Consider the following 25,279-nt stretch of genomic DNA (forward strand, 5'->3'; position numbering starts at 1 on the left):
TATCGAGGCTGTGGGCTCTGTTAGCTGGTCTGGTGGTCACTCACCTGTGGTTGTAGGCCACCAATTGGTGCAAATATTTTCTCTGAGATCCTGCTGCACCAAGCAGGGAGGCATTGTGCCCTACAGGGTCTGGTTCAGATAAGCTCTTCACTAGAAATTAGATCCTACACACCTCCAGCAGTGCAGCACCGGAGTGATGTGCTGGAGATAGCTAGGCAAGGGCTAAGGAAACCAGGAGAGTGGTGGGCCTTGGGACCAGCTTGGGACTGTCACCTTCATTAGCATGATCTGGAAGGGCCACCTCTACCTCCTCAACTGCACAAAGAATGCAGGGGCAGTTCAGTTTAATTAGCAACAGAGAAGTTGATGCATAACCTTGATGCAGACAATCACAGGAGGAGACCAGAGAAGCAGGGCAGAGAAGGGTGAGAGAAGGGTGGAAGAGGACACACTCAGGACCCCCTTTGTAAGATCCCCAGAGGCCTCTGTTCAAATGTTACCTCCTCTGACCTTCTCCACTCTTTATCTCACTTCTTTCTTTACAACTTGTATTCTTTTCTCTGTGAGCAAAGGGGACTCTTTTTTTTTTTTTTTTTTTTTTTAAATACAGCACTAAACCTCTGTACCTGGAACAGAGTGGCTCATAATAAAGATTTGTTGTGTTAATGTAAAAAACCATTGAAACCCGTACAGAATTTTGTGAGTTTATTTGAGCCAAACTGTCATCAACATATCCTGGGAAGCAGAACCTCAACGAATTGAGATAATGCTCCAGAGAATGGCGGGTTACATCTGTATTTATACTTTGCAATCAAAGGAAATGGATGTAGGTGGGTTACATGAAATCCATTGGTGATAGACTAGAGAGGCGGGAGAAAGGAAAACAGGGGAACCCCTGGGATTGGATAAAAAGTAAAATGATGGACACATGCTTAGGTGGGCCCAGGAACAATTAACATGATAATGAAGGAATTTATGGTATCTGTCCTGGCGCCCAGCACATTAGGTTGTGCCCCAAGGAATCCAGAAAAAGGGAAGTTACAAGTTACCTAGACATTTCAAAGGGTATGTTATTATAGATGCAAAAAGACAGATAGGATCAGTTAAGGTAAATGTTGACCTGTCAGTGAATTTACCCACCTACAAGGTGACTACCCGCAATAACTGCTTTTAGTTAAAGTTTAATTTCAGTCCATCCTTTGTGGTTACTTTAGGTCTCTTGTGTCTGCAAGACTGCTATGCAGGCCTTCCCTGAGCCTGTCAGGTTAGCATGTGGCCCCTTTCGTCCACAGTTGGATGAATTAATGAACTTCTAAGTTATAAAATGAAACCCAGATTCAAATTTAGTCACTAAATAAATGTGGTAGAAATTGGTCTAGGACAATAATTTTAATATTTAATAATCAAATATAATGGGAACAATACAAACATTTTTACCTACAACCATTAAGTCCAATGACTACCTTAAAAAAGAAAAGGCAGTAAATTTTAACAAAATGAGCTAAAATATCCACAAATGTGGCAGAGGGATTGACTGAGACAACTTGACATTATCCCTCTATTTTTGCTGTGATTATTAACTAACAAGTCACATATAAAAACCCATGGGGCACATGTGAGGAAGAAGATTAGGAAAATTCAATTGAGCAGTCACAGACTCAAACTTTAAACCCATCCTTTTTCAAGAAAACTAGTTAATGTTCTGGAGGAAACCATTTCAGTCCTGCAGGCAGCCTGAACATGTGACAAAAATGTTTGTTTCAGTCTGGCACATATTTAACATATTTTTAAATTTTAAATATCTGTGTCATTGCTCCAAAATACTTAAAAAACAATTGATGCATGTCCCACACCCTCAACTCTATAGAGATCTCCATCCACTTGACTTTACCTAATGATTCCTTTCCAGTAAAGAGAATGGGTGGATTTTGACAAAGATATGCTTTTGCCAATCACTACTCCTTCCCCAACACTTGTGCCTGTACACACCTGTTCTCTTACCTGGAAGTTATTCGTTTGATTTATTATATTTGGGTGGCTATGGATGCCTTGGGCTGACTCTCAGACATATGTTATCTTCAAAAAGAGATGGTGAGGTGGGGAAAGGTACTTATGGCAATAGTTTTCAAGAGCTTCTTGATTCTTCAGGCACCACCACCATCATCATCTGGAATTTATTAGAAATGCAAAGCCTTGGGACTCACCCAATACCTCCAGACTCAGAAGGTCTGAGGGTAGACCCTGCCATCTGCTTCATAACAGGCCTCTAGGGATTCTGATTCTCACTCAAATGTGAGAGTAATTGGACTAGAAGAACCAATATTTGAGCAGTGGCTACTTTCAGAATTAAGGAATCTCATGTTCTTTTGAAACAAAAGTCCCACCTTCTAACCCAAGGTTGGCACACATGAGGTGTGAGGGTTGTACCCATCCCTGTTGCTCCAGGGATGGGTACCTCTGATTGACTCCAAAGCCAACATTCTTCTAAAGAATGGCCAGGCAAGCACAACTGATTGAACAAAATGAGCCAGTATGATTATACTTATTTGCACCTAACAAAGATTTGTTACGTCTGATCAAATAATTGAATGGATACCCCCTCCCCTGGGAACTGGCCTTTAGACCACTTCACAACCAACATTCTCTTTCACTTAGACCACATTCCACTTGCTAAGACCATTCTCCTTCCCTTCTGGACTTTCCTAGTGTCTGTGCCTGCCCAGAGAGTTCTCCGTCTAGAAAAAGCCCACCTAGAGTCCTTTAAAACTCTGACTCCCTGTTTCTGGAGGCTGGTGACATTTGGGGGCTCAGCCTATCTTGTATCCAGATAGCCTAGTAAATTCATCATTCTTACCACTTTTGGCCTCCTGCATTCCTCCTCCAGCAACCCTAAAATGACTCTTCTCGACTAAACTTTACACAGTTTCCTCTGAGCCCTCTTTTTGACTAGGCCTTACCCAAGAATCATGCTAAACTGGTTTAGGGAGAGTCCTGCCTTTGATGGTCAAATTCCTCATCACCCACATTGATGTGTAAGTCTATGGCCTGCCTTTAGCAAGCATCCTATAATTAGACCATATTAGTAAGAGCTCCCCTACTCCTGATATCCCCCCTTAATAATTTTCTATCCACTCCTCCCTCATTCTGCTTATTTGCTATAAATCCCAGATGTTTTGCTGTGTTTGTAGTTGAGCTCAGTTTTATTGAAGCCTTTCTCCCTTATTGCAATAGTTCTGAATAAAATATGTTGTTGTTTTTTACCACATTTAACTAGTGTCTGTGTCTGTTTCTCTTTAATACATCTTAGGTAATGGTGAATAAAATCTCTATTTTAGCAGACATATGTTAAACATGTGTTGTCTATTATAGGCCAGGCTAGAAAGTGACCTTCAAACAATGTGATGACATAAATTGAACTTCACTGAGTCCCACCTCTCATAGCCCAAGCCTCTTCTGTATACAAGTTTTAAAATACTGTAACCCATCCCACCATTCTTTTAACATTGTTTCTGTAAATGATAATCATAAATTGACATGCAGCTACAGATAAACAGCCTGCTTGTTTAAGGAATTCTAGAAGCTAACTTCAAAGGAAGTGGACTCCAGCCTTCAAGCATTTTGGCTTGAGGAGATTTACCCACCTTTGAACGACAAATACCAGACCATGGCTTGACCTGCTCTGAGATGGTTATCTGAGCAGACTGTGCTGACTGCACGTAGCACAGAGAGCCCACAGCCCCTTCCTGTTTCCTTTGTTCTGCTTTCCCCCTACCCACTCATAAAAACCCCTTCCTGCACTGAGATTAAGATGGTCTTTGTGACAAGAGTCCTCCATCTCCTCAGGTTGCTGGCTCTTGAATACCCCAAACTTTTCTTCCACTAGCTCTTGTCTCTTGAGTGCTGCCTTTGGAGTGGTAGGCAGCCAAACCTGGGTTACATATCAATATGAACTGCAATCAGAAAAAATAAAAAATCAGCATGAAGTGCACTTAGGCTAAGAAGATCCTATAAGGAAATAAATATTTCCTTACACTTAGGAAAGTCACCAATGGCCTCCTAATTTCTAAACCTAATGTCTCATGTTCCACTTAAATATCAGTTTTTCTCCACCACCATCAAATATCTGATTTTTTTCTGAATAATTTCCATGCAATTCTTTATGAGCACAAAATGCTATTTTGAAATACATTCATGTACCTACATATTTCTCAGAAAAGTTGATTACTTTTACATCACAGCCTAGATAAAAGGAAAACAACTTGAGTTCTTTAAATGATGAAAATTTAATTTGAAGAATATAAGAGGAAGAAAGTACAAAATGTCTTAAAAGGATCCCAAAGGAGGCTCATCAGCACAGAGGCAAATGACATTTGACTTTTGGAAAAGGAAATGCGCTGCTCTGGACTAGAATTCAATTTCTATAGTTCACATACTCTAATTTCCCCTGTAATAGTCACATATATTTTAAAGAACAACAAAAAATCAATTTTCCCTTTATAAATCAAAGATAAATGCATGCCAGTGGGCTTTGGATTTAATTTCAAAGCATGGAGTGAATTTTGCCAATAGAAACTTCTGCATTTGCATCATGTATTTCATTAGAATATAACTTTCCCCCATCCTCTGCATTCTGTTCTTCCAACACTCTTCAAGGATGTATTGTAGAGCTTTTTTTTTTTTTTTTTAAATGTTTTTATTGATTTTAGAGAAAGAGGAAGGGAGAGAGAGAGTGAGATAGAAACATCAATTGGCTGCCACCTGCCTGCCCCCTACTGGGGAATGAGCCTGCAACCTGGGCATGAGCTCTGACCTTGAATCAAACAGGTGACCTCTTGGTGCATGGGATGACGCTCAACCAACTGTGCCATACCAGCCAGCCCATACTGTAGAGCTGTACATTTTATCCTCATGTGTCTAAACTTCACTTTCTTTTTCTTTTCTTTTTTTTTTATATTTTATTGATTTTTTTACAGAGAAAGGGAGAAAGAGAAGGATAGAGAGGTAGAAACATTGATGAGAGAGAAACATCGATTCAGCTGCCTCCTGCATACTCCCCACTGGGGATGTGCCTGCAACCAAGGTACATGCCCTTGATGGGAATCGAACCTGGGACCCTTCAGTCCGCAGGCTGATGCTCTATCCACTGAGCCAAACCAGTCAGGGCAACTTCACTTTCTTTTTATCTTCGGTGCTGCATTTTGGTTGATATTCTTATATTTTTACTAGAGGCCCAGTGCACGAATTCTTGCATGGGTGGGGTCCTTCGGGGTGGCCTGTGGGGATCAGGCCAAAACCCGCAGTCTCTCACCCAGTCAGTCCTGATCAGGAGAGGCTCGCACTTGCCAGCTATGAGCCCTGAAGCTGGCGCCCACCTGAGATGGGGGGTTAGGGGGGTGGGCAGGATGCGATCTGCCCTCCAGGTGGGCGGTGGGACACCCTTGCCAGCCCTGGATCCAGATCTGTCCTGCTGACATTCACTCTGGTTGTCAGGAGCCACCTGGCGGCCACTTTTATATTGTTTCTTCCTTGCTGAGCTTCTAGGGAGAGGAAGCGGCTGCAGTGCCTGAGGCTGACTTCCAGGAGGCCAGGGGCACAGTTGGGACTATACTGGCAGTGCAGATCTGTAGCTGCCTGGCCTGTTCTCTGGAGATTGGACCTGCAAGACTACTGAGGGAGTGAGTGGCTGCTGCCCTGGTCAGATGAGCAGTGCTCCTGCTGTGGGAGCACACTGATCACCAGGAGTCAGCTCCTGTGTTGAGCATCTTCCCCTTGGTAGTCAGGGCGGCATGTCATAGCAACTCATCGAGACTGGTTGACTGGTTGACTGGTTGACTGGTTGACTGGTTGACTGGTTGACTGGTCGACTGGTCGTTTGGTGGTTCGGTCGCTTAGGCATATATATCTACACTAATAAAAGAGAAACATGGTAATTGGCGTACGACCGCTACCCTTTTCATTGGCTAATCAGCGAGATATGCAAATTAACTGTCAGCCAAGATGGCGGCCGGCAGCCAAGCAGCTTGAAACTAACATGAGGCTTGCTTGCTTCAGTGACGGAGGAAACCAACTTTCCCCACCTGCCGCTGCAGGCCTCTGAGCCTGCAGTTTCAAACATTGTAACAGATACCGCGGGACTTCAGCCAGCAGATTCGCAACATTGTATGCAAAGGCCAGAAACCTACTTTCAGCCTGCTGAGGCCTAAGAGCTGAAGCCAAGCCTCAAGCTAAAGCTGGCCCAGAATAAAAAAAAAGAAAAAGAAAAAAAGGAGCGATTGGGAACTTCAGTCACTTTCAGCCTGAAAACAGCCCTCAGCCCCTCACCCAGACTGGCCAGGCACCCCAGTGGGGACCCCTACCCTGAATGGTGTGTGACCAGCTGCAAACAGCCATCATCCCCTCACCCAGGCTGGCCAGGCACCCCAGTGGGGACTCCCACCCTGATCTAGGACACCCTTCAGGGCAAACCAGCCGACCCCACCCATGCACCAGGCCTCTATCCTATATAGTAAAAGGGTAATATGCCTCCCGACACTGGGATCAGCATGACAGGGGGCAGCGCCCAAACCCCCTGATCGCCCTGTGGCTCTGTGTGACAGGGGGCGGGGCCACAACCTCCCTATCCAGCCTGCTCTGTTCGTGACAGGGGAAGGTGCCCCAACCCCCTGATCAGCCCTGCTCTGTGCCTGATAGGGGGGAGCTCCCCAGCCTCCTGATCGCCCTGCGGCTCTGTGTGTGACAGGGTGCGGCGCCTCAACTCCCCCACCCCAAGGGCCCTGCTCTGTGTGTGACAGGGTAGAGCCATAACCTCCCCATCGGCCCTGCCCTGAGTGTGAGAGTGGCGGCGCCCCAACCCCCTGATCGGCCCTGCTCTGTGGGTGATAGAGGGCGGTGCCCTAACCCCCTGATCCGCCCTGCTCTGTGCATGACGGGGGGGGAGCTCCCCAACCCCCTGATGGGCCCTGCTCTGTGCGTGACAGGGGGGAGCTCCCCAACCCCCTGATGGGCCCTGCTCTGTGCGTGACAGGGGGGAGCTCCCCAACCCCCTGATGGGCCCTGCTCTGTGTGTGACAGGGGGCAGCGCCCCAACCCCCTGATCGGCCCTGCTCTGTGCATGACAGCGGGTGGCGCCGCAACCCCCTGATCGGCCCTGCTCTGTGGGTGATAGAGGGCGGTGCCCTAACCCCCTGATCCGCCCTGCTCTGTGCATGACGGGGGGGAGCTCCCCAACCCCCTGATGGGCCCTGCTCTGTGCGTGACAGGGGGCAGCGCCCCAACCCCCTGATCGGCCCTGCTCTGTGCATGACAGCGGGTGGCGCCGCAACTTCCCCATCGACCCTGCCTTGAGTGTGACAGGGGGCGGTGCCCCAACCCCCCAATTGGCCCTACCCTGAGCGTGACTAAGGGTGGCATCGCAACCTCCTGATCCGCCCTGCTCTGTGCATGACAGGGGGCAGCGCCCCAATTCCCCAATCGGCCCTTCTCTGAGCCCGACCAGGGGCTGCACCTAGGGATTAGGCCTGCCCTCTGCCACCCGGGAGCAGGCCTAAGCCAGCAGGTCGTTATCCTCCGAGGGGTCCCAGACTGCAAGAGGGCCACAGGCCAGGCTGAGGGACACCCCCTTTCCCCCCCGAGTGCACAAATTTTTGTGCACCGGGCCTCTAGTATATATATATATATATATATATATATATATATATATATATATATATATATATATATATATATATATGATGACTGGTGCATGAATTCGTGCATGGGTGGGGTCTTTCAGCCCACCCCAATGAAGGCTGATTGGGGGCAAGGCAGGCTGGGGGGCTCTAATGTTGGAAGCTATAGCTTTCCCCCAGCTGGATCTAATTATACTTTAAGGATGTCCAAAAGAAAACCCACAACAGAACTGTTTTGCATTTCAAGTGCCATGAAATGAAGTTGTTTATGTGTTGTTTGTAAACGTATATCAAGATGGATGATAGCCCTTTAATGATTTTTGCATTCTTCCCGGGGCTCTACTCTGAGTTTCCCAATATGATCTTCATGTCTGTTTGTTTAAAAGTTTTTCTTTTTTGAATGTGCCTACCCTTCGCTGTTGCTCCTGGCAGCCTACAGGTCCTCTTTGCCACCCCATTTAAAGAGAGATTGAAAGCTCACCTAATCTGCAAGGCACTACAATTTCACAAAATCCCCATGCAGCCTCACTACATTCCTCAGCAAAGGGCCACCATCCCGTTAATGCTTAGGTCGCCTTTTTGGCTAACATGGAAGTCTCCTGGGGCTGCCTTCCCTGGAGGGAGAATTACACACCTTGGCTGCAATATTAGCAGAGTCCTCTGGAGACTCTGGTCAGGGTCAGAAGGGACTGATAATTATTTTCTTGTACTTGTACTAAATGTACATGCACCAGGGAGCCAGGCAGTGATTTAGGGGTGTTGGGGGCCAATCAGGGTGGGGGACGGTCATGGGGAGGGGCTGCGGGCAGTTGGCGGCCGGCGGAGCCCCTGATCCAGGTGTTGGGGGCTGATTGGGGCCAGGCCAGCTGGGGGGTGGGGGGGAGCGATCACAGCCCAGATCAGGCTGGTTGGCTGCTGCAGTGCGTGTCATGGCCACCGGTCGTTCTGGTTATTCTGCCCTAACCATAGCTGGGCATATACATATACATATACATATACATATACATATACATATACATCCTATATAATAAAAGAGAAAAATGGTAATTGGCGTACGACGATACCCTTTTCATTGGCTAATCAGGGCTATATGCAAATTAACTGCCAACTAAGATTGGCAGTTAACTGCCAACATAGGCACAATGCTGGGAGGCGAAAGGGGAAGGAGGGAAGAAGCTGCCTGCCGCTGACTGCAATCGGAAACCCAGGCGGCAGCCAAGAGCCAGAGAACCGAGGTGCCTTTGCTCAGAGAAGCCAGGCCTCCTTTGCCGGCTTCTGTGATAAGAGAACCTGGCCGCCTTTGCTGGCCCTGGGCCAGTAATGGGAGAAGCTGGGTGGGGCAGGGAAGAGGCGGATGTCTGCCTGGCTTCTCAGATCACTGATCACCAGTGATGGGAGAACACCCAGAGGCGGGGCCAGAGGCCAGGCTGCATAGCTGCCTGGGGACACCATCTGGACCCCAGGGGTGACGCAGCCAGGCCCCAGAAGGAGACCCAGGGCCCGGGGCTGAGTTGCAGCTGTGGTACGCAATCCAGTGCCTGGGCTGAGGAGACCCAGAAGGAGACCCAGGCGCCGGGGCTGTTTTTGCCGCTGGGGCACGCAATCCGGTGCCCAGGCTGAGGAGACCCAGGGCCCGGGGCTGCGTTGCAGCTGGGGCACGCCATCCCGTCCGGGGGCGATATAGCCAGGCCCCAGAAGGAGACCCAGGCACCAGGGCTGTATCACTGCTGGGGCACACGATCCAGTACCTGGGCTGAGGAGACCCAGAAGGAGACCCAGGGGCCTCGCAAGAGGAGAGTCTCCATGGTCAGATGGCGTGGTGTTGGGACAGGAATAAAGACCTGAGGTGACTCAGATGCCTGGCCACAGGGTTAGACCAGCCAGCAGGGCCTTTCAGTTGGGACTGGGGTGGGGGTGGGGCGAGGGAGGCAAGCCGGAAATAGAGAACTACAACTCCCAGGAGGCTTAGGGGCCAGGGCCTGGGTGCCTGGCTGTGAAATCGGATGGGCTGTAGTTTTTCAAGCCACTTTAAACTAGAGGTTTGCAAGGTTGGAAGTTCTGCGTCGGGAGCCAGGGAGAAATGGAGCTGGAGCAGAGAGAGGGGTCCATGGCAGCTGTGGGCTTTGAGGAGTTCTCAGCACCTCCCGGCTGGGAGCTGGCACTGCCTCCGCTGAAGGTGGTCACATCCTGGAGAGCGAGCTTGAGACCGAAGTGGAGTTCGTGTCTGGGGGTCTGGGCAGCTCCAGCCTCCAGGAGCGAGATGAAGAGGAGGAGGCAGCCTGAGGCCAGCAAGGGCGGCGCCAACAGGAACTCAATCACAGGAAGTATCAGGCGCTGGATTGGCGCTGCAGGGAGATTGAGCAGGCGAAGGAGCGGGTCCTGAACAGGCTCCATCAGATATAGAGGATAACATGGAGACTCCAGCAGGAGCGGAGGTTCCTCATGAAGGTGCTGGACTCCTACGGCGACAACTACCGGGCCAGTCAGTTCACCATCTTACTGGAGGACGAGGGCAGCCAGGGCACAGACGCCCCCACCCCAGGCAACGCTGAGAACGAGCCTCCAGAGAAAGAGGGGCTGTCCCCGCCCAGGAGGTCGCCAGCGCCCACAGAAGCCAGCAGCCTGGCCCCTGGCGAGGGGCCCAGCAGTTGGAAGAGGCGGTGAGTGCCATAGGAAGGGCACTGGGCAGGAGTCCCGCTGACTCCGGAGCTGGCCCCCGTGCAGATAAAGGTGGAGGAAGACTTTGGCTTCTAAGCCCTCGAGGCTCTGGACTTAAGTTGGGTTTCTCGGGGGCCAGACAAGCTGCTGCCCTACCCCACCCTAGCCAGCTCCCCCTTTGACTGACCCCCCAATAAATGGACCCGATGCAAAAAAAAAAAAAAAAAGCTTATAGAGGCATGTTTATAGGATCAAATAGTATAAATATAGATGTAACAGGACAATAAAAAGAGAACCTGGCTATGATGATAACCTGAATGCTGCCTCTGTGTCATTCCTTCTTTGGGAACCCCTGGATCTGCTGGGGCTGGACCCCAACATTCCTCTTCTTATAAGGACTTCAGTGAGATGGGCTAAGGGTCCCACTGGAACTGCCACAATTTAATGTAATCCCCTCTTTAAAGATCTTATCTCCATATACAAGTACATTCTGAGGTTCTGGGGATTAGGATTTTAACATACATTTTGTTGATTACCCAAATCAGCCCTTAACAACCAGCATGTTTCAGAAAGTAGATTCCTACAGGGTTATTTACCAAACAGTCAGAAGTATTTTTAAAAGAGCTAAGCCCCTCGCCCACCGTGTGGGCCCCTCCCAGCGAAGAGCGAAGGCCTGGGTTCCGGGCACCGGAGGAAAACTGGTGCCAGCAGCCAGGGGAAGGGGCCCCCAAGGGGCCCCAGATTTCGAGAGGGCACAGGGTGGGCTGAGGGACCCACCCGAGTGCACAAATTTTTGTGCACCGGGCCTCTAGTTTACATATACATATACATACACATACACATACACATACACATACACATACACATACACATACACATATACATACACATATACATATACATATACATATTCTGTACATATTTATTATTTTTCACTTTTTGTAAATCTGTTTTTCTTTCCTCTGAGCTTTTGTGTTCCAAACGCCATATATTTAATTTCAAGGCTATCTTTTTGGTTCTGTCAGAGGTTTGCTCTTTTTTTTCATATATTTTTCTTTATTTCTTTAAATAGTTTAGACATACTTATTTTAAAGTCCCTTTGATGTGGTTCTGTTATCTTCAGTTCTTGGGAAGGAATATCTTCCAGCAATGTCTATTCTCCTGATTCTCCTTCTTTTTTTCAGGTCATTTTAAAAATCTGATTAGTATTTTGGGGTGTATATGTGCGATTCTCTTTATTGGGTAGTTTTCTGTGGGGATTCCCTGTGTGCTGGCTGCGACTTGGTTCTTGCAGAGTGGTTTTCTGTGTTTCCACGTTGGGAGCACAGTGGGCTCTATCTATGCCAGAGCACTTAGATGCTATTAACTTTGTGTCTCTCCACCATGCAATTATCATAAATTCACACTTCACATTTATGCACAGGGCAGTAGGGTTCCGATTTCTCATGAGTGGTTATTTTCTCCCATACACCTCTGGGGAAGGCACACTTTCTTAGACTTTCCCTCTGGGGTTGCCCCTTATGACTCCTGTCTTTGGCATGCATGCTGGGACAAGAACTCACTCCCCACTTGGTCCCCAGTCCCACATATGGCACTAGCTTGTGGTAGCTCCGTCGCTTCAGCTTCCACTTATCATTCTGACTTGGAGTTTCCTGCTCATGTCTTGGTTTTGAGCTGAGCTCTGCATTAAACACGTTTGTTGTTGTTATTATATTTAGCATTTCTATATTCTAGAGGTTAAAGAGGTTTTTCAGTCAGCTCAGCCTACTCTATTAACTTCAAAGAACTGAAATACTAGGTTATTATAAATTCCATCCCTAATGAAAGTGCAATGATCCTGCCACTGGGTATAGATGAGCTACACATGACTATTCTTCTAGTTGATTGTTTCTACAACTTCCACACTTTTGCATTCTGCCCCCGTCAATTCAACTGGAGTGCCTTTTCTCTTTATTTCTTCTGATGGGAAGAACAGTTTTCATTTTCAATCTAAGCTAAAAATGATGCCCCACTGGGCCAAATGTGTTATCTTCCCAATTTATGTGCACATCTTTCCTGGCCGCAGATTATCACACTTAAAAAATTTTTTTATTGAATTTATTGAGGTGACGTTGGTTAATAAAATTATGTAGGTTTCAAGTGTGCTAGTCTATAATATATCATCTGTATATTGCATTGTGTGTTCACCACCCAAAGTCAAGTCTCCTTCCGTCAACTTTGATCCCCCTTTACCCTTTTCTACCTTCCTCCACAGCCCCTCCCTTCCTCTGGTAATCACCATATTGTTGTCTGTGTCAAAAAGGTTTTTTTGTTTTGTTTTTGCTTAATCCAGTCACATTTTTTACCCAGTCCCCTAATCCCCCTCCACTCTAACAGCTGTCGTTCTCTTCTCTGTTTCTATGAATCTGTTCTTATTTTGTTTGTTAGCTTATTTTCTTCATTAGATTCCACATATACATGGTAGGGCAAAAGTAGCCTTATATTTGTGAGTATGCAAAACACAGAGTTTATTCTTGTACTAGAGCAGCGGTTCTCAACCTGTGGGTCATGACCCCTTTGGGGGTTGAACGACCCTTTCACAGGGGTCACCTAAATACATCCTGCATATCAGATATTTACATTACAATTCATAACAGTAGCAAAATTATAGTTATGAAGTAGCAACAAAAATAATTTTATGGTTGGGGGTCACCACAACATGAGGAACTGTATTAAAGGGTCGCGGCATTAGAAAGGTTGAGAACCACTGCACTAGAGGCTCAGTGCATGAAATTCCTGCATGGGTAGGGTACCTAGACTTGGCCAGCGATCAGGGCCGATCAGGTTCCCCTCCTCCCCACCTCCCTGCCTCCCTGCCTCCTCCTTCCCTCACTCCCTCAGCACCCCGCCGCCACAGCTGGTCACCCACCATGTTCTGTGCTGCCCCCTGGTGGTCAGCGCACATAGTAGCGAGCAATCAAACTCCTGAGGGGACACTTTGCATATTAGCCTTTTATATATATATATAGATTATTATTTATTAATGATTGTATTATTTTCTACTAGAGGCCTGGTGCATGGATTCCTGTATCGGTGGGGTCCCTCGGCCTGACCTGCGGGGATTGGGCCAAAACCAGCTCTGTGACATCCCCTGAGGATTTCCGATTGCAAGAGGGCACAGGCCAGGCCAAAGGACCCCGCCGGTGCATGATCGGGGCCAGAGAGGGACCATGAGAGGGCTCCAGGGTGCATCCAGCCCATCTCACCCAGTCTTGATCAGCCGGACCCCAGCAGCAAGCTAACCTACTGGTCAGAGCTTCTGCCCTCTGTTGGTCAATGCATGTCATAATGACTGGTTGAAAGGTCAAATGGTCGGACACTTAGCATATTAGGCTTTTATTATATAGGATATGAACAACTGTAAACCTACTTTTGCCCCACCCTGTAAGTGAAATCATGTGGTATTTGTCTTTCTCTGACTGGCGAATTTCACTTAGCATAATACTCTCCAGGTTCATCCATGCTGTTGAAAAAGGTAAGATTTATTTCTCTTTTATAGCCAAGTAATATTCCATTGTGTAAATGTACCACATTTACTCATGCCCCACTGTGTCAAATGTGTTATATTCATTCATCTAGTGGAGGTTCTTGGCCTGCTTCCAAATCTTGGCTATTGTAAATAACACTGCAATGAACATAGGGGTGCATATATATATTCTAATTAGTGTTTTGGGTTTCTTCAAATATATTCCCAGAAGTGGAATTGCTGGGTCATAGGCAATTCCATTTTTTATTTTTTGTGGTAACTCCATACAGTTTTCTTCAGTAGCTGCATGAATTTGCATTCCCACCAACAGTGCTTGATGGTTCAGGTATTTCCACATCCCAGCCAACATTTATTGTCTGTGGATTTATTGATGATAGCCATTCTGACAGGTGTGAGGTGACATCTCATTGTAGTTTTAATTTGCATTTCTCTGATGACTAGTGACATTGCGCATCCTTTCATGTTTATTATCTGTATGTCCTCTTGAAAGAAGTGTTTGTTCAGATCTTTATCCCATGTTTAAATGGATTGTTTGTTGTTGTTTGGTGTTGAGTTGAGTTGTATAAGTTTGTTAAATTTTGGATATTAACTCCTTAGCAGATGTATCATTGGCAAATATGTTGTCCCATTAGGTGGGTTGTCTTATCACCTTGGATCCTCCAGACTTTTTGACCTCTAGTTATTTTATATCCAGTCCTGGGTAGATGACACTTTCATCTACATTACCTCATTTGACTTAATGGGCCTTTTCTTTTCCTTCTATGGTAGTTAATGGAATCTCTACAGCTCCTCTCAGCCTGAGGACGTATATTATAAATCTGCTCAGAGAATTCTCTGCATGTCAGAGATGATTATGAAAATAAATACAAAAATGATTCTGAGAAATGCATTCATTTTCTCTCTGAAAAGCTCTGTGTTACGGTTTTAAACATCTTGGATTTATTATATGATATTTCTAGGGTATATCTTTTGGTACTGACAGCTACCAATTATAAAAAATGTCTTTCTAGACTCAATATGTTTATATGAAGATGTATTCATTTGATAATTCTATATCATGACACTTTACATATTTTAATCCTTGAAAATTCAATTGGCATACTGATGTAAAATTCATAAAATTCAGAAGATTGCTTTGGCTCTGATCTTTGTAATGGAGGTTTTATGATGTTCTATGAAAAGAAGCATTAATGTTCTACCTTGAGGCCCTCAGTTTTCCTTGTCATCTTGGTCCCTCCTACCCCATAATATGTGATCCATTGAAACCTCCCAATGTTCTGTGCTTTCTCTTTTTTTACCGTGTGGAGTTCATAATAAAGGAACTACCATCAGCTTTCGGGGACAACTCCCCATTTCTTTTTGGCATCCTCAAGGTGCCTAATAAGGCTATATCTCCATCTTTTTCTTCTTTACCTTCTACACAGAAAAGAGAACTCAAAGGCATTTTCACCCTCCCTGCGTGTGTCTTATGGTTTTAATAATATGAATACTGAGCAAAATTGAAATTGCAGCTTTACATAACATGTAGCAGCAGGGATCTGTACTTTAAGGATATTAAAGAAAGTGGAACAGAAACATATAAATTGACAGTTAAACCCACAGGGTCCAGAAGCCTTGAAAGTTTTACCTGTAGGATCTTTTGAAAAGAGAATGGCCTGTGTTCTGAAGGTTTCCTTATGTACAAAGTGCTTTTGAGACTTCAGAGGGGTTTGATGTTTAATAGTTATGGGCAGATTTCCTAGAGTTGTCTTTTGCCTAATACAATGTCAATATAATTCTTCATATCAGTGATTTTAGCTGAAACTACACTAGAACATCACTCAGTTGGGAAAGAATCACTGCTATGGACTAAATGTTTGTGTCCCCCTAAATTCATATATTGAAAATGAATCCCCAATGTGATGGTATTTGATGTGGGAACTTTGAGATATGATTGGGCCATGAGAGTATAGCCCTTGTTAATGGATTAGTCCCCATATAAAAGAAGGCTTAAAGAGCTCCCTTGCCCTTCTGCCATGCGAGGATACTGAGAAAATATGGCACCTATGAAGTAGGAAGCGGGCTGTCACCTGACCTCAACAGACACTAAACCTGCTGCACTTTGAACTTGGACTTCCCAGCCTCCAGAACAGTGAGAAATAAATGTCTGTTGTTCATAAGCCACTGAGTCTATGATATTTTTGTTATAGCAGCCCAAATGGACTAAGACACTCATCCTGCTTCTCTAGGGAATTTTAATCTTACAACTGCTTTTGCCTAACACCACTGACTAGGTAAAGAAAGAAAATAAGTGATGATCTTGAGACAGATGCTTAGTAATATATGTCCACTCACTGTCCTGTAAAAACATTATAAGGAGAAAAGATTATTGGAGAGCTATGTTGATTTTGGTTAGTAAGGGTAACATTATATTTCTCTCTGTGTGTGTGTGTGTGTGTGTGTGTATTTTGTGTGTGTTTTGCTGTAGTCCCTAACTCCTTCAGTAAGCTTCTATTTCATTTTGTCAATTCCAGGATATCTGCCCTCAAGAAAGAAAATTTAAGACACCTGATTTTTGCTCTGCATTTATTGTCTAAGTACTTACTGAAAACATCATGTAACACATTTGGATGAAGAAGGTAAAAATCTGTACAGTATTCCTAAGAGAATCTAAAAATCCGCCAGAGAAAAAATATGACACACAAAAAATATCCTAGCATCTCCCTGAGGAGCAAAAGGTTTATGCCTTATTTATACAAAATAAACTAATCCCTTGAAAGAAAGTAAGGGAAATACTGAAAAGAAATAGGATTTTGAACTCTGCTCAAGATAAACCAAATCAGAGAGATTAATTATAATTGTCTACTACCACCAGTAGACCTTCAGGACAGGGAGGGACCGCCAGAGGGCTTCAGGGCATGTCCAGCCCATCTCGCTCAGTCCCAGTTGCCAAACCCCAGTTGCCCTCCCCTGCTGGCCTCATGGCCCCCAACTGCTTTCCATGGCCAGCCTCATGGCCCCCAACTGCCCACCCCTTCCAGCCTGGTTTCCCCTAACTGCTCTCCTTGCTTACCTGGTCACCCCCAACTGCCCTCCCCTGCAGACCAGGTCCCCTCCCCTGCTGGCCTGGTCTCCCCCAACTGCCATCCCCTGCAGGCTATAAAGTCATCTTATGGTTTCTACATTAGGATGGAATAAATGACCATGTCAGAGTGGTCCTTGTTTTTAATAAAGTATGCTGGACACTCAGGAAGCAGTGGCTTATTGTGATTTCTCTAGTTGTTTCATATATATATGAAACAGTTGCCAAATCCCAGCAGCAAGCTAACCTACCGATTGGAGCATCTGCTAATGCCGGGGTATTATCCTGCATCTACTAGGGTTCAGGAATCTGGAGAAGGGGCTGTGAGTAAATTAATAAACTAGACATGAGATATAAATTTGGAAGGCATTTTTTGGGGGAGCCAGATGGAGCTTAGCTTTAGCAACTATGTTCTTTGAGTCTCTGGACCCCTAGCTTTTTATTAACACATTTTGCCCTATAGCAAAGCAGATATATATATCAAAGGTAAAGTTTGGTAGACAGTAAAATTATCAGGTTGGGGGAACTGCCCTCAGCTGTCTGGCAGCAGGCAATAATATATGCAGATTTTCAGGTTTGGGGAAATGCTTTCAGCTATTCCAGCAGCAGGTAATATGATTCAGCCCTGCTGAAGCCTCAACTTCCATCAACCTTTTGATGAACTTCTTGCATTTATTATGATGTGTTGGAATTAGCCTCCAGCAATCTGCCCCCTGGTGGTCAGTGAACTTCATAGCGACTGGTCCACCAGTCAACTGTCTGCCCCCTGGTGGTCAGTGCATGTCATAGTGAGAGGTTGAGCAGCCTTAGCATTTCATTAGCATATTAAGCTTTGATTGGTTGTTTGGTTATTCTGCCATTTGGTCTATTTGCATATTACCCTTTTATTATATAGGATAAAGTCTCAACACTTTGCATGACTTCTGCCCCTTCCATCCTGCTCACTGTATATCAGATAGGGCAGAATTCAAGAACAATATGGATACAACCTTTAAATCATGATTTAATTGGTGTACAACCAGGGAGTGCAGGTTCACTATTTCCAGATATAGACTATTGATTTGTTAACCAATACCTAGACCAGGGGTGGGCAACATTTTTGTGAGTGTGTGCCAAAACCAGAAAAATCTCTGACTCAAAATTCTTCTGCGTGCCAACCCTAATTTTTTGAGAACATGTTACACCTACTTGATATATCTTAAGGTGTACATATGCAAAGAACCGTGAAGAAATAATAAAATTCATTCGAGCGACAAAAACACAGTATATGATGATGAAAAACATGTACACTGATAGTCCGACAGAGAACTTTATGACTCCATTTGATATTATCAGTGGGACTTTTGCTGCTGCATCACTGATGACAGAGATTTTACATCAGGTTTATATTTCATGACCTTCAGAGATATGCACGAGCTACTACTATCATTTGTCAGGCTACTCCTATTACGAGACTTAACAAAATCCATCACTGAGAACAAAGATTCACAAGCATATGTGGATGAAACCAAAACAATGGTCGGATCTAGGAAGGCAGGGAGAGTTAAGGCAGAGGCATAGAAATTGCTCTTCCCCTCTCTCGTCAATCCATGTCTATGGTCTTTAAGATAACTTGTTATGTAAAATTATTTATTTATCTAAGATGCACCTACACTGAATTTATTTGAAAAATAAAAACGTTGATATTAAGAAAAAAATTGTAAATGGAAGATTATAAGAGAGGGTTTCACATGCCAGCAAAAGATACTGGCGTGCCATGTTTGGGCACACATGCCAGGGGTTACCCACCCCTGACCTAGACAATTAATCAAGAAGTAATATTCATAAAACACCTTTAATTTATTTTTCACTGTTTGGGACAGAGTATTCTTTATTTGTCATTGTATAGCTGATTCTAATCTGATTGAAGAGATTTATTGCTTTATATGTATTAGACACAAAGCAATGAGCAAATTGCACATGCCAATGTTATCAATATAATTAATGCGGTTTGGGGTTCACAGAGAAAGATTAGGAGAACAGAAACTAATATTTAGGAAGGTTTCAGTCATGAAGGGGTTAAGTGAGCCAGTGGCTAAGGAAGATGCATTAAACACCTTTAATGGCCAGAGTTTAACTAAAAATGTGTTGAGGCAAGGTTTGTGGACTGTGATGGAGAAGCAGAGAGAAAGGACTACAGAGGCAAAATAAGACTGGGAGGAAAAACTGGGCCATCCTACACTTCCACCCACGTAAATCTCCACAGAGCTTCAGTCACTTTTGACCAGTTGCCATTCCCTTGATCCATTTATTTGTTCCTCTTGCATTCAATCACCCAGGGGATATTTATAGAGTGCTTACCTTATGCTAATACTGTACCAGACACTGGGGGTGTAAGGATGAGTGAGAGGTCATTATAGCATATTGATACAAGCATGAATTTTGTAATCAGATAGACTTGTTGAAGACCTGGCTCTGCCAGTTATCCCCTAAATGAATTATTTAATCTTTCAAAGCATCAATTTTGTCATCAGCAAATAAGAATACTTCATGGGGTTTTTATATTAGTAGTAAAGGCCCAGTGCACAAAATTCATGCTCGGGTAGGGTCCCTAGCGGCTACCGGCTGCCAGCCAGGGTCTCCCTTCCCCAGCTGCCTGCTGCTGGCCAGGGCCTTTCTTCATTCTGCACTGCCCCCTGGTGATCAGTGAACATCATAGCAAGCGATCAAACTCCCGGTCGGTCGAACTCCCAAGGGGACAGTTTGTAATCCTATCTAATAAAAGAGAAACATGGTAATTGGGGTATGACCGCTACCCTTCCCATTGGCTAATCAGGGTAATATGCAAATTCACTGCCAGCCAAGATGGCGGCCGGCAGCCAGGCAGCTTGAAACTAACATGAGGCTTGCTTACTTCAGTGACGGAGGACTCCAACGTTCCCCACCTGCCGCTGCAGGCCTCTAAGCTGCAACTTTAAGCAACTATGTAACAGACATAGAAGCTAAACAAAACCCCAGAAACCTGCCGGGCTTCAGCCAGCAGGATCGCAACATTGTAAGCAAAGGCCAGAAACCTACTTTCAGCAGCGGAGGCCTAAGAGCTGGAGTCAAGCCTCAAAGCTAAAGCTGGCCCAGAATAAAAAAAAAGAAAAGAAAAAAAGGAGCGGTTGGGAGCTTCAGTCACCCCCAGCCTGAAAACAGCCCTCAGCCCCTCACCCAGACTGGACAGGCACCCCAGTGGGGACCCCCACCCTGAAGGGTGTGTGACCAGCTGCAAACAGCCATCATCCCCTCACCCAGGCTGGCCAGGCACCCCACGGGGGACCCCACCCTAAAGGATGTGTGACCAGCTGCAAACAGCCATCATCCCCTCACCCAGGCTGGCCAGGCACCCCAGTGGTGACCCCCACCCTGATCCAGAACACCCTTCAGGGAAAACCAGCCAGCACCCACCCGTGCACCAGGCCTCTATCCTATATAGTAAAAGGATAATATGCCTCCCAGCACCGGGATCAGCGGAGCCACGAGGCCTCCCGGCACTGGGATCAGCGTGACAGGGGGCAGTGCCCAAACCCCCTGATCGCCCTGCGGCTCTGTGTGTGACAGGGTGCGGCGCCCCAACCCCCTGATCGGCCCTGCTCTGTGTGTGACAGGGTGTGGCACCCCAACCCCCCCCCCCCACGGGCCCTGCTCTGTGTGTGACAGGGTAGAGCCATAACCTCCCCATCGGCCCTGCCCTGAGTGTGAGAGTGGCAGCACTCCAACCCCCTGATCGGCCCTGCTCTGTGGGTGATAGAGGGCAGTGCCGCAACCCCCTGATGGGCCCTGCTCTGTGGGTGACAGGGGGCTGCGCCCCAACCCCGATTGGCCCTGCTTTGTGCGTGACAGGGTACAGAGCACCAACCCCCTGATGGGCCCTGCTCTGTGAGTTACAGGGGGAAATGCCCCAACCCCCTGATTGGCCCTGCTCTGTGCGTGACAGGGGGTGGCACCGCAACCTCCCCATCAACCCTGCCTTGAGTGTGACAGGGGGCGGTGCCCCAATCCCCCAATCAGCCCTACCCTGAGCGTGACTGAGGGTAGAATCACAACCTCCCGATTGCCCTCCTCTGTGTATGACAGGGGGCAGCGCCCCAACTCCCCAATCGGCCCTGCTCTGAGCCCGACCAGGGGCTGCACCTAGGGATTGGGCCTGCCCTCTGCCACCCGGGAGCAGGCCTAAGCCAGCAGGTCGTTATCTCCCGAGGGGTCCCAGACTGCGAGAGGGCACAGGCCAGGCTGAGGGACCCCCCTCCCCCTCCCAGTGCACACATTTTTGTGCACAGGGCCCCTAGTATATATATGTGATTTTGCCTAGCCTTTCTCCCTTTTTATCAAATTTCCTTTGTGAACTTCAGGCCAGTATGGTGACATAGAGAATTTCCATTCTCCCACAGATACAATGAATGTACAGCTAATATAGAGCAATCCCCTCTGAGAGAAATTCAGAAACGTGTTGAGTGATTCCAATACCTTGGGTAAATGAGAAAAAAACTACATTGAGATAGGTAGGAAAGGCTGAGATTCACTCTGCTATAAACCCCACACTTGGCACAGTGTAATATAATTGGGAGGAAACTGCAACTCCTAGCATCTACCTGAGGAGAAAAAGGTCTAGTCCCGCAAATTTTAAGGCTACCATTTGAGGAATGGGCTCCCCAAACACCTAGACCTGATAGCCAATGGGGCTGGTGTTCAGAAATCTATTGCAAACATAGAAGCAGTTCTTAAGGAATGCATGAGCACTCATTGTGGCAATCCCCTCAGAGCTCAGGCAGAGGAAACAGGCTAGAACACCTGGAAGTTTAATTGCATATTTTCTGAACTGCTATCTGAGGGTCCAGGTTTGACCAACTTGCATGCTAGTGCTAACTGTAAGCCTCCTCTTTGGGACACTGATGGGTCTTAGCACACCCTCAAACACTGGGAGCCACTAAGAACAAATACAGCAGTTTGGGAAAAGAGTGAAGACAGTTTAAGGGACTTATGGGACACCATCAAGTAGAACAATTTACATATAATATGTGTATTATATTTTTATAGCACCTATAAACAGATCTGAAGGGAGAAATACAGGAATATATTAATATTAGCTCACTTTATTTATTTATTTATTTATTTATTTATTTATTTATTTATTGGGGGGGGGGGGGCTGGGGGGGAGATGCCTTTATTGCCAGAGCGGCGCTTCACTTGGCCTTGCCCTGGGCAGCCACAGCCTCCATGGCCTTGCGAACGGTCTCCTCGCCGCCCAGGAACCGCGTGGGCTTGGTGGGCTTCAGGGCGTGGTCCAGCTCGTACACAATGGGGATCCCCGTGGGCAGGTTCAGCTCCATGATCGCCTGCTCCGACATCCCGTCCAGGTGCCTGACGATGCCCCGCAGGCTGTTCCCGCGTGCAGCGATGAGCACCCTCTTGCCGGCCTTGACCTGGGGGGCGATCTCCTCATTCCAGAAGGGCAGGGCCCGGGCGATGGTGTCCTTGAGGCTCTCACAGGTGGGCAGTTCCCCAGGCTTCGGGCCTGCGTACCGGCGCTCCTGGCTGACGATGCTGTAGTAAGGGTGCTTCTCGTCCATGGGCGGAGGCGGGATGTCCAAGGAGCGCCTCCGGATCTTCACCTGCTCCTCCCGGTGCTTGGCGGCCGTCTCCGCCCTGTTGAGGCCCGTCAGGCCCCGTAGTGCGGCTCGTTGAGACGCCAGGTGCGCACCACCCCACCGGCAGCCACATCTGGTCCGTGCCTTCCAGGATGGTCCAAAGTGTGCGGATGGCCCGCTTCAGCACCGACGTGTAGCAGACGTCAAACTCCATCTTGGCATCCTTGACGGCCTGGGCCCCCCGCCTGGCCTCCTCGGCCCCCTTCTCACTCAGCTCCGTGTCGAACCAGCCGCAGAAGCGGTTCTCCTGGTTCCAGATGCTCTCGCCACGCCGGACCATCACCAGGCGGTGCGTGGACATGGCTGCGATGCTGGGGACCGTGGCAGGCTCCCGAGGAGGACCTTAGCTCACTTTTAATACTCCATTTTCATCATTGGATAGATCGTCCAGATAGAAAATCAATAAGGAAACATAGTACTTAAACTATGTTAGGCCCTAACCGGTTTGGCTCAGTGGATAGAGCGTCGGCCTGCGGACTGAAGGACCCCAGGTTTGATTCCGGTCAAGGGCATGTACCTTGGTTATGGGCACATCCCCAGTAGGGGGTGTGCAAGAGGCAGCTGATCGATGTTTCTCTCTCATCAATGTTTCTAACTCCCTATCCCTCTCCCTTCCTCTCTGTAAAAAAAATCAATAAAATATATTTAAAAAAAAAACAACTATGTTAGAACAGATGGTCTTAACAGACATATAGACACAGATACAGAACATCCCATCCAAGAGCAACAGAATATACGTTCTTCTGAAGCACACATGGAACATTCTCCAAGATAAATTGATGATCAGAGACAGAAGGAGAGAGATAGTCCACATTCACATAACTTTTATTCCCATATATTGTTATAATTATTCTATTTTATTATTCACTATTGTTATTCATCTCTTTGTGTGTCTAATTTATAAATTAAACTTTATCATAAATATTTATGTATGAGAAAATCAGAGTATATATAGTGTTTTGTAAACATTTGTGATTTTTACAGTCTATCGGAGGTCTTGGAACATATTCATTGCAAATAAGTGTGGACTACTGCACACCATAATCAAGTTAATTTTATTCCAGGGATGCAAAGATGGTTTGACATCAGCAAACCAATAAATGTGATACATCATAACAAGAAAATAAGGATAAAACCACATGGTCATTTCAATAAATGCAGAAAAAGCATTTGACAAAAATCAATGTCCTTCATGATAAACTCTCAACAAATTGGGTATAGAAGAAACATACCTCAACATAATAAAGCCCTTATATGACAAGCCCACAGCTAACATCATCTCAACAATGAAAACCTGAAAGCTTTTCCTCTAAGATCAGGAATAAAACAGGGATGTCCTCTCTCAGCATTTTTATTCAATGTAGTGTTAGAAGTCTTAGCCAGAGCAGATGCCAGTGTATGTGGGGTGAAGAAAATAGGGAGAAGTTGCTTACCAACTTTTGAAAAGGTTACAAACTTTGGTTATAAGATGAATAAGCTCCAAGGATCTAATGTATAATATAATGACTACAGTAAATAAGATTGTATTGTATAATTGAAATTTGCTAAGAGAATACAATTCAATTATTATCATAAAAACAAAAAACAAAACAAAAAATAAAATAAAAACAAATATGTGAGGTGATGGATATGTTAAAGTACTCAATGATGGGAAAACTTTCACAATGTTTATATATTTAACTAGTGGCCCGGTGCATGAAATTCATGTGTGTGTGTGGGGGGGGGGGTGGTGTCCCTCAGCCTGTCCTGCACCTTCTCCAATCTTGGATCCCTCTCACAATCTGAGACTGCTGGCTCCCAACCGCTTGCCTGCCTGCCTGCCTGATTGCCCCTAACTGCTTCTGACTGCCAGTCTTCTCACCCCCAACTGCCTCCTCTTGCTGGCCTGATCACTCCCAACTGACCCCCCGCCCCCCCCCCCACTTGCTGGCCTGCTAAACCCCAACTGCTCTCCCCTTCCAGCCTTATGGCCCCCAACTGCCCTTCCCTGATGGCCTCATGACCCCCAACTGCCCTCCCCTGCTGGCCTCATGGCCCCCAACTGCCCTCCATGGCCAACCTCATGGCCCCCAACTGCCCACCCCTGCCAGCTGGTTTCCCCTAACTGCTCTCCTTGCTGACCTGGTCACCCCCAACTGCCCTCCCCTGCAGGCCTGGTCCCCTACAACTGCCCTCCCCTGCTGGCCTGGTTTCCCCCAACTGCCCTCCCCTGCAGGCTTGGTTGCCCCTAACTGCTCTCCCTTGCTGGCCTGGTGCCCCCTGACTGCCCTCCCCTGCTGGCCTTGTCACCCCCAACTGCCCTTCTCTGCCAGCCTGATCCCCCCCAATTGCCCTCTCCTGCCAGCCCAGTCACCCCTAACTGCCCTCCCTTGCAGGCCTGGTCCCTCCCAAGTGCCCTCTCCAGCAGGCCATCTTGTAGTGGCCATCTTTGACCACATGGGGGAGGCCATATTTTGTGTTGGAGTGATGGTCAATTTGCATATTACCTCTTTATTATATAAGATAACCATGTTGTGCAATTTAAATACATTATAATTTTATTTGCAATTATACCTCAATAAACCTGTAAAAAAATCCTTTATAGAAATATCTCACCCCTCTTCCAGGAAGCTTTGGGATCTTTTCATGTGGAAACTGTTTGGCATATATCAGCTAGAGGATAGTATCTTGAAAATACCGTCCTAGATTCCCAGGA

The 25,279-nt window shown here is 46.6% G+C and overlaps 1 pseudogene; it reads right to left on the reverse strand.

Annotated features, from left to right (window-relative positions):
• Positions 1–22,096: 22,096 nt before the first annotated feature.
• LOC132226274 (phosphoglycerate mutase 2-like) lies at positions 22,097–22,898 on the reverse strand (annotated as a pseudogene).
• Positions 22,899–25,279: the final 2,381 nt, after the last annotated feature.

The sequence above is a fragment of the Myotis daubentonii genome, chromosome 2 (genome assembly GCF_963259705.1).
Source record: "Myotis daubentonii chromosome 2, mMyoDau2.1, whole genome shotgun sequence".
Taxonomy (NCBI): Eukaryota; Metazoa; Chordata; class Mammalia; order Chiroptera; family Vespertilionidae; genus Myotis; species Myotis daubentonii.